Source organism: Diceros bicornis, chromosome 20 (assembly GCF_020826845.1).
Source record: "Diceros bicornis minor isolate mBicDic1 chromosome 20, mDicBic1.mat.cur, whole genome shotgun sequence".
NCBI lineage: Eukaryota > Metazoa > Chordata > Mammalia > Perissodactyla > Rhinocerotidae > Diceros > Diceros bicornis.
Genome location: NC_080759.1, coordinates 51,597,374 through 51,608,833, shown reverse-complemented (window position 1 = coordinate 51,608,833; position 11,460 = coordinate 51,597,374).

Genomic DNA, 11,460 nt, shown 5'->3' with positions numbered 1-11,460 from the left:
TTGGGAAAAAAAGATTATTTTTGTAGTCCATGTTAAGTCATTATATATTAAGTTTAAAAGACTTGAAAATTATAGATTTTGAGTCTTTTTTTTTGAAAATCAAAATAGACTATATATCACATATATTTATTTAATTAAAGAGAATGTACGTAATTTGATATAAAAGAAAAATAATTGCTTATTGTCAGTTGAAGACTGTAATTAATCTTTCAAATCATTGGAGTTATGTTTTTTTGCCTGAATCACAGAAAAAAAGGTAGATAAGCAAACATTTAAAATTCAGAGCTGGGCCTGGCCCAGTGACATAGTGGTTTATTGCACGTGCTCTGCTTCAGCAGCCCAGGGTTCACAGTTTCGGATCCCGGGCGCACACAGCCGCACTACTTGTCAAGCCATGCTGTGGCGGCGTCCTATATAAAGTAGAGGGAGATGGGCACGGATGTTAGCCCAGTGCCAATCTTCCTCACTAAAAAGAGGAGGATTAGCACCGGATGTTAGCTCAAGGCTAATCTTCCTCACAAAATAAAATAAAATAAAATTCAGAGCTACACCTAATTCTTTGTTATTCAGCTAATATTCCAATTTCAAGATGAATAGAAAAATACTGGAGGGCCAGCCCCAGTGGCCTAGTGGTTAAGCTTGGCACACTCTGCTTCAGTGGCCCAAGTTTGGTTCCTGGGTGCAGACCTATACCACTCATCTGTCAGTGGCCATGCTGTGGCAGCGGCTCACGTACAAAAAGAGGAAGATTGGGAATAGATGTTAGCTCAGGGCAACTCTTCCTCAGCAAGAAAAAAAAGAAAGAAAGAAAAAAAAATACTGGAGATCTTGTTATACTATGTCACTAAAAGAGCATAAAATAGGGCTTCTATTGAACAGCTTAGCAGCAATAACTCTAAATTGAGGATATACGTATGTTTTAACCATCTTCCTGAGGAAGAAGAACATGTATGAGTCTATCGATCGATCTATCTATCTCCTATCATCTGTCTGTAAAATTTTTAGAGAAATTAAAAGCTAAGATTTTTGTACAATGGTAATATAACTTTCCAGGTTCTCAAGGTTATTCTGTCCGTAACTCTAGTTCAGGGGTTTCTCACGATCACATCACCAGATGTCCAGAGGTGAATACTTGTAGTTTAGGGAATAGCCTAGGAATGGCATTCATCCAGGGATAATGTGTAAATACCAAGTGATATTTTGACATGCCAAGAGTTGCCTGAGCTATTGCAAAAGTTGTGTAAAATCCTGTCAGGGGTTCATGGGATGGGAGGATTAACGAGCATTGGATCTGCATACAAGTGCTGGCAGATTATCAAGCAAGTGAAACTATGTCATGGGTGGATTAGCACTCCAGGTAACTCTTTACTGCAAAAGCAATATTGCTTGCATTGCCCATTGCTAGAATAGATGGCTCTATTCTCATGACCTAAGCACTTCCCAAAGGCCCCACCTCCTAATGCTGTCATATTGGGGGTTAGGATATCAATATATGAATTTTGGGGGAACATAAATACTCAGACCAGAGCAGACTCTCCCATTTTGGTAAAGTTTTCCAGAATGAACTTCTGTGTCTGGGGATCACTATCTCTTAAATTCTCTTCCTTCTTCTACTCTCCTTCTATTCTCTCAATCTACTCTTCAGTTCTCTGCATCTGTTCAGTCCCTCTCTATCTATGCCCCATTTGCCAAAGTTATTTTCTTCCTGCTCTTTTCTCGTAGAACTTGATGGGTTGTTATACCCAACGCTGTAATTATCAGTAATTTTTAAACAAATGGCTTTGTTTCTTAGGAAGAGAAAGGGCTTACATTACAAACATACCCAGAAGGTGTGTGGACAATATGGGCTTGCCATCCTTCTAACGAAGTACAGAACAAACAAACAAGAAATGTCAGTTGATCGTTAATTTTCTGCCACATTTAATTTTAAGTGTGAATGACATGGATATTTTCTAGTAACTTCTTGAGTTGCTATAATTTGATATTCATAAAATGAAATTTGGTGGATAGAGATTAGTGCTTTAGCAGTTTAATCTTGACTCGAAAGCCCAGCCACCAAGCAAAAATTCTGAAGTGCCATAGCAAATGGGCATAGCCAGAAAGGTAGAATTTCTTTACTTAAAATGAAAAATATTTGTGATTTCTTGTCTTGATTATGTGTATTAATTACTGTGCTTTTGTTTTCTTTATAGATTATCCATATCCTTATTATTACAGAGATGTTTACATAATACCTATTATATTACACTGTATCTCTTATGAAGATATAGTCTCATGAAAGAATGCAAATAAAATAACATACAACTTTCTATCAATGTAGCTATAGTACAATATTTTGGTAGGGTTTAGGAATATTAGAGATTGTTTTAAATATGTTATCTTCATATTTATTTTAAGTTTATATTTAATTTGTCATTTAATTAAATTGTTATGCATTTTAATCATTTTTAATGAAATCACTAACTAGGAATATATATAATTTTCTAGCAGCACCTCTACTCAAACTTGTTTGTTCGGCTTGTCTCCAGTTCTTTTGTTTTGCTTAATCCTTTTGCTCTGGGATGTAGAAATTGTTCCCTATGGAGTTTTTGGCTCTCCAAAAATGTCAAAAAAGTTTGGCAGCTCTCCAATAAAAACAAAATTAGAATAATATAAGCCACAAAAGGAAAAACTCAGCCATATAAGCATATAATTGTTCATTGGAACCTAGAATTTGTGAGACAATGCCCTGTTTCCTAGGCAATTATGCCATTGTCTGGTACAGATGTTGCTGTTCAGGTGTCATCAAAAGGCAAAGAATGATCTGAAGGTCTGAGCTCTGTGAAATGTATAATATCAATCAAAGCACTCGCTTAGCAGTTACTCAGCGTTGTGTCTGTGAGTTACTGAAAATAATCCAAAACAGCTAAAAAATGCCTGCCTGAGACCGGAAATCCAGCGAAAAAGAGATCTCCATGAACCTGCTGTTTTATTTTTTTGTTTGTGTGTTTTAACCCACTGAGTCCATTGCTGCTCATGGAGTTTTAATGGAGGTACCAGCAAATGATAAACTGAATCAATGAAATGGTTGGCTCCGGTTCATCTGAAGGATACATAATTATCTGTGATCATTTGTAATAGCAATAATAACTGCAATAATTAATAATAAAATAATCTTAATATTTTAGGCATTTGTATTAGTGTATTATTGGATTTCTATCTTCCTGCTGCATTTTGATCAGTAGGGTAAATATAAGGAATATTGCAATTATACGCAGTTAGTCAACCTCTAAACCATTATTAGAATGACTTTCTCCTCTTCCATACAGTGCACTAATTCATATTTAACAGAAAAAGGAAGCAATCTGTATAACATTTAAAAGAAAATAATATCTACATACACTTTTAGAAATTCCAAGCATTGGAAACTATGTTTCATAAAATGTGGGTCATCCATACATAGACATTTTATTATACTACAATTATAAGTACATAGCAGAAATTAGCCAAATGATAATAATAAAACATCTAATGTTTTACTTTAGAAATTCAGGATGATTTCTAACGGATTTTGCTATTCAGTAGTCCAATTTTCAGGGCTTTTCTTTAGCAGGTAGAAAGCTAATATGATTATAGGAAAGCTCAAGATCATTAGCTTCCTTAGAAATTGCCTGCTTTAGAGGAAAAAGTACATTAACCCTCTTATCTTCTGGATGGCAAAAAAATAGTGTCACGTAGGTACTCGGAGTAAAGACATTACATTTTAAAACTATAATTCTTTATAAACAGTTTTTATCAAAAGTGATTATTTTATGAAAGTAGAAGGATTTTTATATAATTTACATATTTTCCAGTACAGCACAATTACTTTTAATAACAAATTAAATTTCCTGACCTAGTTTACATGCTTGTGCTACGCTGATTTTTATATATTTTCCTGACAAGACACTGCTTAAGTCAGCGGTTTTGTGTATCTGCAAAGAAAATGACAGACTCGAAGAAATAGTGATCATCTCAGCTGAATTGCAAGAATAAGAACAATTGATGTTCAAATGACTATATGTTTGAATAATTTTCTATGTTATACAAAACTCTCAATTACACTAATTAGTTTATCATAAAAAGCTTTGAAGGATGTGTCTCCCAACCACTCCATATTATCTCTGTCATAATTCTAAGTTTTCCTACTTGTGTACAAATTCCATGAAGGCAGTTATCTTTTCTGTTATCCTCAGAACTAACAAGAGCAGACCAAAGTCCACATTAAAATCCCCAATTTTAAGCATCAGTTACATACTTTCCTGATCTCTCTTAGTTGGTTACTGGATATGTTCAGTTTCACTGTAAACTGAAATAGTAATACAGTAAGACAAACAAAATAAACTCACTAAAGTATATCTTCCAGATGCAAGGGCTCTGGTTTTATACTTTTAATATTTTGTTTAATAAGACGATGCTAAACAATTGGAACTACAAGTGCTCCTGTATGCACCACTTAAACAATTGATTATCTTGAGCTCCTGTATCTCTCTCTCCACCTTTCTCTGAATTTCTAAATCTCCATTTGGGGTTTACATGTACTTTGATGATAGAATAGATTATATAATACACTGTGAAATAGATATGCTTATGTTCAACCATAACACATGATAATTAAAGGTCAAAATACTCAGGATTAAGATCATAATACAAATAACAAAATGAATGATTATATGGTTCTGAGTCACTCTGAGAATATTAAAGACTACACAGAATCATTATCTTAGCCGTCCTATTTTTCTCTTTAAGTCAAACATGGTCAAAGAAAAAGATGGGCCCTGTCAAAGTGTAACTTTTGAGTAATGCGTGATTTGAGGTGTTTCTAAGCATATTTTGGGTTAAGGCGTGTCCTTCTCAGGTTTCATTTAAGGAGTTCCCACTTTACTGATGGTGGTCCCACTTCACTCACCTTGAGGAGTGAATAGAAATAGGGAATTATGATACAAATGTTCATTGACAGGTCCTCATTGATATGAGGTAGGGAGCCCATGTCTTTCGTTACAATTACCTCCTGCAGTTTCTTTTCCATATTATTAGAATTAAACTTCTCAAGTTTGCTCTCTCTCTCAATACTAGCTAACGGCATTTCCATATTTGTCCTTGTTATTTCACACCCTAGCTAAACGCTAGGAAAAAAGAATCTGAGAAAGATAAAAAGAAAAATATTTTCCTCTCCCCTGCAGAAAATTCAGTACTATTCTGCATCCTTAAGGGAGTTCGAATAAATTGGTGAAATGAGAACATTTGCCAAGGTCCCATACAAAATCTTGGAAAGGACGTCTAATCTTTCTATTGTTAAACTGCCCCGAAGAAGTTATTTGCACAAAGGTGTCTTTTAAGGCACTTGAACTTCAGTGACTAATCCTAGGGATTGTGGCCTATAACTCCTAAAAGTTTGCTCTTTAGATTAGTGTTTTATTTAATAACTTGTTGCACCACTAATAATGATGAAGTTGAAATATCTGGGTTTTTTTTTCTGTTGGATCTCACTTATTTATTTCTTTATTTCTTTATTTATTTATTATTGCAGTAACATTGGTTTATAACATTGCATAAATTTCAGGTGTACATCATTATACTTCTATTTCTGTATAGATTACATCACTTTCACCACCCAAATACTAATTACAATCCATCACCACACGTATGTACCTAATCACCCCTTTTGCCCTCCTCCCTCCCTCCTTCTCGTCTGGTAAGCAACATTCCAATCTCTGTCTTTATGTGTTTGTTTGTTGTTATTTTTGTCTTCTACTTATGAGTGAGAACATATGGTATTTGACCTTTTCCCTCTGACTTATTTCACTTAGCATAATACCCTCCAATTCCATCCACGTTGTCACAAAAGGCCAGATTTCATTGTTTTTTATGGCTGAGTAGTATTCCATTGTGTATATATACCACATATTCTTTATCCATTGGTCCCTTCATGGGCATCTATGTTGCTTCCAAGTCTTGGCTATTGTGAATAAAGCTGCAATGAACACAGGGGTGCATGTATCTTCACGCATTCCTGTTTTCATGTTCTTCGGGTAAATACTCAGCAGTGGAATAGCTGGATTCTATGGTAGTTCTATGTGTTTTTAAAAGATTTAAATGCATATATAGCTTATTTGTAAAGACAAAAGAAGAGCTTTGTAATGCCCTTGTTTTCTGGGGATCTGGAAGTTATTAGTAAATCCAAAAAATCTCTTGGATTCCTGATTCATACACATTCAAAGTGGAGACTTTTGGCCTCAAGTAAATTAATATTGAGCTTTTTGGGTATCGACGCAGATAAAATCATTGGGCTTCCCAATACCACTAATTAATTAACCTCTTATAATAATATTAAATTTATTTTTACTTGATCCACTATAATATATACATGGTGATATATATAATACAATATATATAATGTAACATATATGATATATGATATGTATATTCAGATACATATTTAATTTCAGAATATCAGGTTTCCCTCTACTCAATCCACATTTGTCGGTATCATGTTCAGTTGTTGCTATTAATCCTTCCCATAGTTGGTTGATGTCAATCAATGTCTCCACCAGGGGCAATTTTGCCACCCAGGGGACATTTAGCAAAATCTGGAGACGTTTTTTGATTGTCACAACTAGAAGGGGAGGCTGCTACTGGCTAGTGAGTGGAGGCTGGGGATGATGCTAAACATTGTACAATGCACAGGACAGCCCCTACAACCAAGAAATATATGGCCCCAAATTTCAATAACAATGAGGTTGAGAAGCCCTGATATAAATGGTAAATGGATGATAAATAATAATCATTTCAAGATATAAGAAAATAAGGACTTACTATATTAATTTATTGAACCAAATTCTAACAAAGTACAGAAGGTAAAAGTCACCATTATAATACGCATAGTCCTGAAGTCCCAACTATTACATGTTACCAATAGATAAAAATACTTATTTTTAGAAAAGCAAGGTGTGAAGATCTTGGAATTTGGAACCACATCATTTAGGTTTATATCAAAGTTTCACTTGCTATATGTTCGACCTTGGACAAATTAATAAACATCACATGCTGTATTAGTCAGCTTGGGCTGCTATAACAAACACAATATAGACAGGGTGGCATAAAAGTCAGAAATTTATTTATGGTAGTCCTTGAAGCTAAAAAGTCCAAGGTTAAGGTGCCAGCTGATTCAGTTTCTCGTGAGAGCCCTCTTCTTGGTTTGCAGGTGGTCACCTTCTTGCTGTGTTCTCACATGCCAAAGAGAGATCCTCTCTCATGTGTCTCTTCTTATAAGGGCACTAATCCCATTCTTGAGGGCTCCACCCTCATGACCTAAACAGCCCCCAAAGACCCCACCTCCTAATACCATTACACTGAGGATTAGGGCCTCATCATATGAATTTGTGGGAGGTGGGGACACAAACACTCAATCCATAGAAAATGCCTTATCTGTAAAACAGTCTTAACAGCACCTACATTTTAGGACTATGGTGGTACTAAATTATTCAAATGTTATAAAGTCTTTACAGGAGTGGCTGTCACACATTAAATGTTACGTAAGTAGTATTATCGTATATCTTGAAAACTGAATACTACAAATGCCTTCTAAGAATGTTCTGAGAGTTTCACATGGAGATGGTTTTCACGGCAGGAAAACATTTTACTAATTAAAAAAAGCATTTCTTTTAATTCGAGAGCATTTTTTTTTTTTTTTTGTGAGGAAGATCAGCGCTGAGCTAACATCCATGCCAATCCTCCTGTTTTTTTTTTTGGCTGAGGAAGACTGGCCCTGGGCTAACATCTGCACTCATCTTTCTCCACTTTATATGGGACACCACCACAGCATGGGCTGATAAGCGGTGCATCGGTGCACACCCAGGATCCTAACCCAGGCCACCAGCAGTGGAGCGCACGCGCTTAACCGCCACGCCACAGGGCTGGCCCCAATTTGAGAGCATTTTACATTAAAAATATTTTGTTTTTAAGTATGCTCTCATATTTCTCAAGTCTAACATTTTAAATATACTTCTAAAGTGAAAATAATTTAAATTCATTATCTTTAAAGCAAGTAAAACTACCAAACCGTGTACCAAAATGAGCAGTTTCAGTCTACCAAAGAAAGGTTAAAAAGCATATGTTCATATTAATTATTGGAAATAAGTAATATATTTTGCAGACCTGTGCTAGTTTTTTCCTTTAATTTTAATTTTTCTTTGAGATAAATGATGAAAAAACTGAGTGAAGTATTCTGCAAGGAAAAAGTATAAGGAAATTTACCCATGTAAAGTGTGAATATTTAAAATCTAAAGGATATAATTGCTTCTATATTTACGATTCTATATTATGATTTTTAATTATATTAGTCAATAGACAAAGTTAATATATACTTCCTATTTATAAATGTACTCATAGAATTTGAATATTATATAATATGTGTTAGAAATATGCCAACTAAGGCTTATATTAGAAGTTCTCATGCTCTTTTCTCAGGCATTGTGTCTAATACGTCCATATTCTCTCTTGTGATGATGTGACCTATCCTCATGACTTTAAGTACCACATATATGCTGACAAATTCCAAAGTGTTATCTCTAGTTCAGAACTATATTTAATTTACACCCCAATGATAAGACAACTCATTAATAAATTTACATCCATGTATGTCAACATCATCTTAACATCTACTCTTGAAAATTAAAATACAAAAATAAAATAAAAATTTAATAGAAATAAACATCTGCAATTCTTGCGCTGTATAATGCCATGTAAACTGTGACCTGTGCATGCTAGGTCTCAGACCTGGATTTCCAAGGTTCTGTGATCACTGATGTTCAACTATAGGCACCATAAAGTCGTGCAAAGTGAGGACTGCCTGTAACTTGTATTATAACATTTCCCCTCCCTCTGCCCCCACAATAGAGGCTTATGATAGTCATTTTCCAGGCAAGGAAAGTTTGAATGATTTTGATAGAGTTTTTCTCCCCACACTTCCAAATAAAAATTTAAATATATTTATACTTAAAGTTTTCCCAGACCAATGTGTAAATTCAAGTTTATAATGAGTAAATTATCTTCTAATTTTGCTTTTATTTTTAGATCTTTAGTGCTTAAATTTAAAACTGTGTTTTAAAATCCTGAGTGAAATTGTTCTGCCATATCGAAAAATGTATTTTTATTGCTAATACTTTTCATTTTAATAACTAAATATTACTTTAATGAATTTTATCAAAGTCCACCTTTAGGTAACTTCTATTTTTAGATATTTTAAATGGAAAAGAATAAGGGTGTAGATTAAATTCTTTAATTTGCATAATGCCCGATCATATTTAAAAAACAGCATTCATTTGATGAGAAGGCACTTTACCTCTATGATCTTCCTACCAAAAAAATATTAATCCCAGTCTGACCATGAGACGAACATCAGACAAACCCAAATTGAGGAACATTGTATAAAATGCCAGACCAGTATCCCTCAATATTGTCAAGATCATCAAGAACAAAGTCAGTCTGAGAAAAAATGACGGACCAGAGGAGGCTAAGGAGACACGATGTCTTCGTGTAAAATGTTGTCCTGGATGGGATCCTGAAACAGAAAAAGACATTAGGGAAGAGAGAAGGAAATCCGAATAAACTGTGGAGGTTAGCTAATAATAATGTACCAGTGCTGTTTCCTTAGTTCTGACAAATGTACCATAAAGATGTAAGAAGTTAACAGCAGGGGAAATTAAGAGTGGTATAACATGAGAACCCTCTGTACTTTGTTCGCAACTTTTCTGTAAATCCAGGATTATTTTAAAATAAAGTTTATTTCCATAAAATATATCATTCGGAAAAAGGTCGACAGATTATACAAATAAAGTCATAAACAAAACTTAGTCATTTCAAATAATCGATTTCTTTGTATCTTAATCATTTGGTAGGATAGAAATTTAGGGTATGATGACATTTATGAGAAAGGCAAAAAAATGACATCTTTTCTAGGTGGAATTAAGAGAGGACCATAGGGAAACACACAATTAAATTTTAGAACCTGGGAAAGTAGAGCTGTATCTCTAGTGGTAAAAGAGCCTCTGTCTCTCCTTTTAGAGATGTTACAAATTAAATGAAACTGATGGCCAGAAGACAATATGAATATCTATTCTATATTTCATTTTCAAGTGGTTTATTTTGTCTGGATTCCTAGACAAATTAATAACTCCAACTAGATTTTAGATGCTCTGAGAGCAAGTCCGCACCACGGAGGTTTCTAAAAGGTGAACTCATCTTGAACTGTTTTCTGAATCCCACCTGTTCTCCATCTCCATTCTCAGCGAGCAGTCAATCACATGGCCACCTGGGATCAATCAGAAAGTCACCATTTGGGGAAACAGACAACATTGCACACAATTGCTGCAAACTAGTTCATATTTTTAAAGGATAATGTAACACAGATGCACATAGATATTCAAACTTCACCTAAAAAGTGAGGCTTTTACTCAGAACATTCTGATAAAATAGTAGAGTTGCATTTGCAGCAGGAGAAAAGGTATTTCCTGCCCAGGAGAAATCACAATCTAACCTTTAAAAAGATGAGGGAAGAATTGTGGCATCTTTCTCACACTTGGAAAGCAGCAACAAATACATGAAAATAACAGGGTTTGCACTCAGTTTGTCATAACTGGGCAGCCATGGCAACCACTCCTGATGGGAAATTTCGGGGAGAGAGGGAGAGGAGGATAAAGGTCCTTGACTGGTGGTCCGAATTTACTTTTGTCCAACCCTTTAGTTCTAGAGAAGATGGAAATACTCTAACATATCTTTCCTCCCACTAATTTTTAAAAATGAACCACAGTTTTACATAGATACTTCATTCAGTCCACTGTAGGGATCACTCAGGTATCACAGGAAAGAATTTTGGCATCAATTAGACACAAGTCCAAAATGACTCCACCCCCATGTACCGGGAAGACATTAGAGCAAGTAAACGATATCTCACTAGGTTGGAAGTCCCTTGTAAAAGGTTATGGATTAAACCTAATGGGAAAGAGAAAACACAACTGTGATAAATGGAGCTCCTCAAAGGGCTACATTAACCCCAGCATGGTTGGCAGGAACCCAGAGAGTAACCTCCCTTGACCTAGGCAACGGATTAGCTGATGGCGCCTCTAAAGTCTTTAATGTGGAGAATATGCCAAGGAGGTGATAGATCTAGGAGTGTCATTTCAATGAGAGAAACGACTCCCCATACAGCATCACACAGAGAGATGAGCTATGGAAAGTGGTTACAGCATTTCAAAAGCAATGAATGATATCCTATGGTTTGTAATGATTCACACAGCTCCAGTTTCCTGAAGAGTCAACCCAGAGAAGTGATCATACTTCAGACTGCCTTTTCTTCTTGAAATGTGCTAAATTCTGTGATCTGCTCCTTTGGAAAACATTAGGATCATCACCCTGCTACACACAGGATTCAAAGCTCAAGTG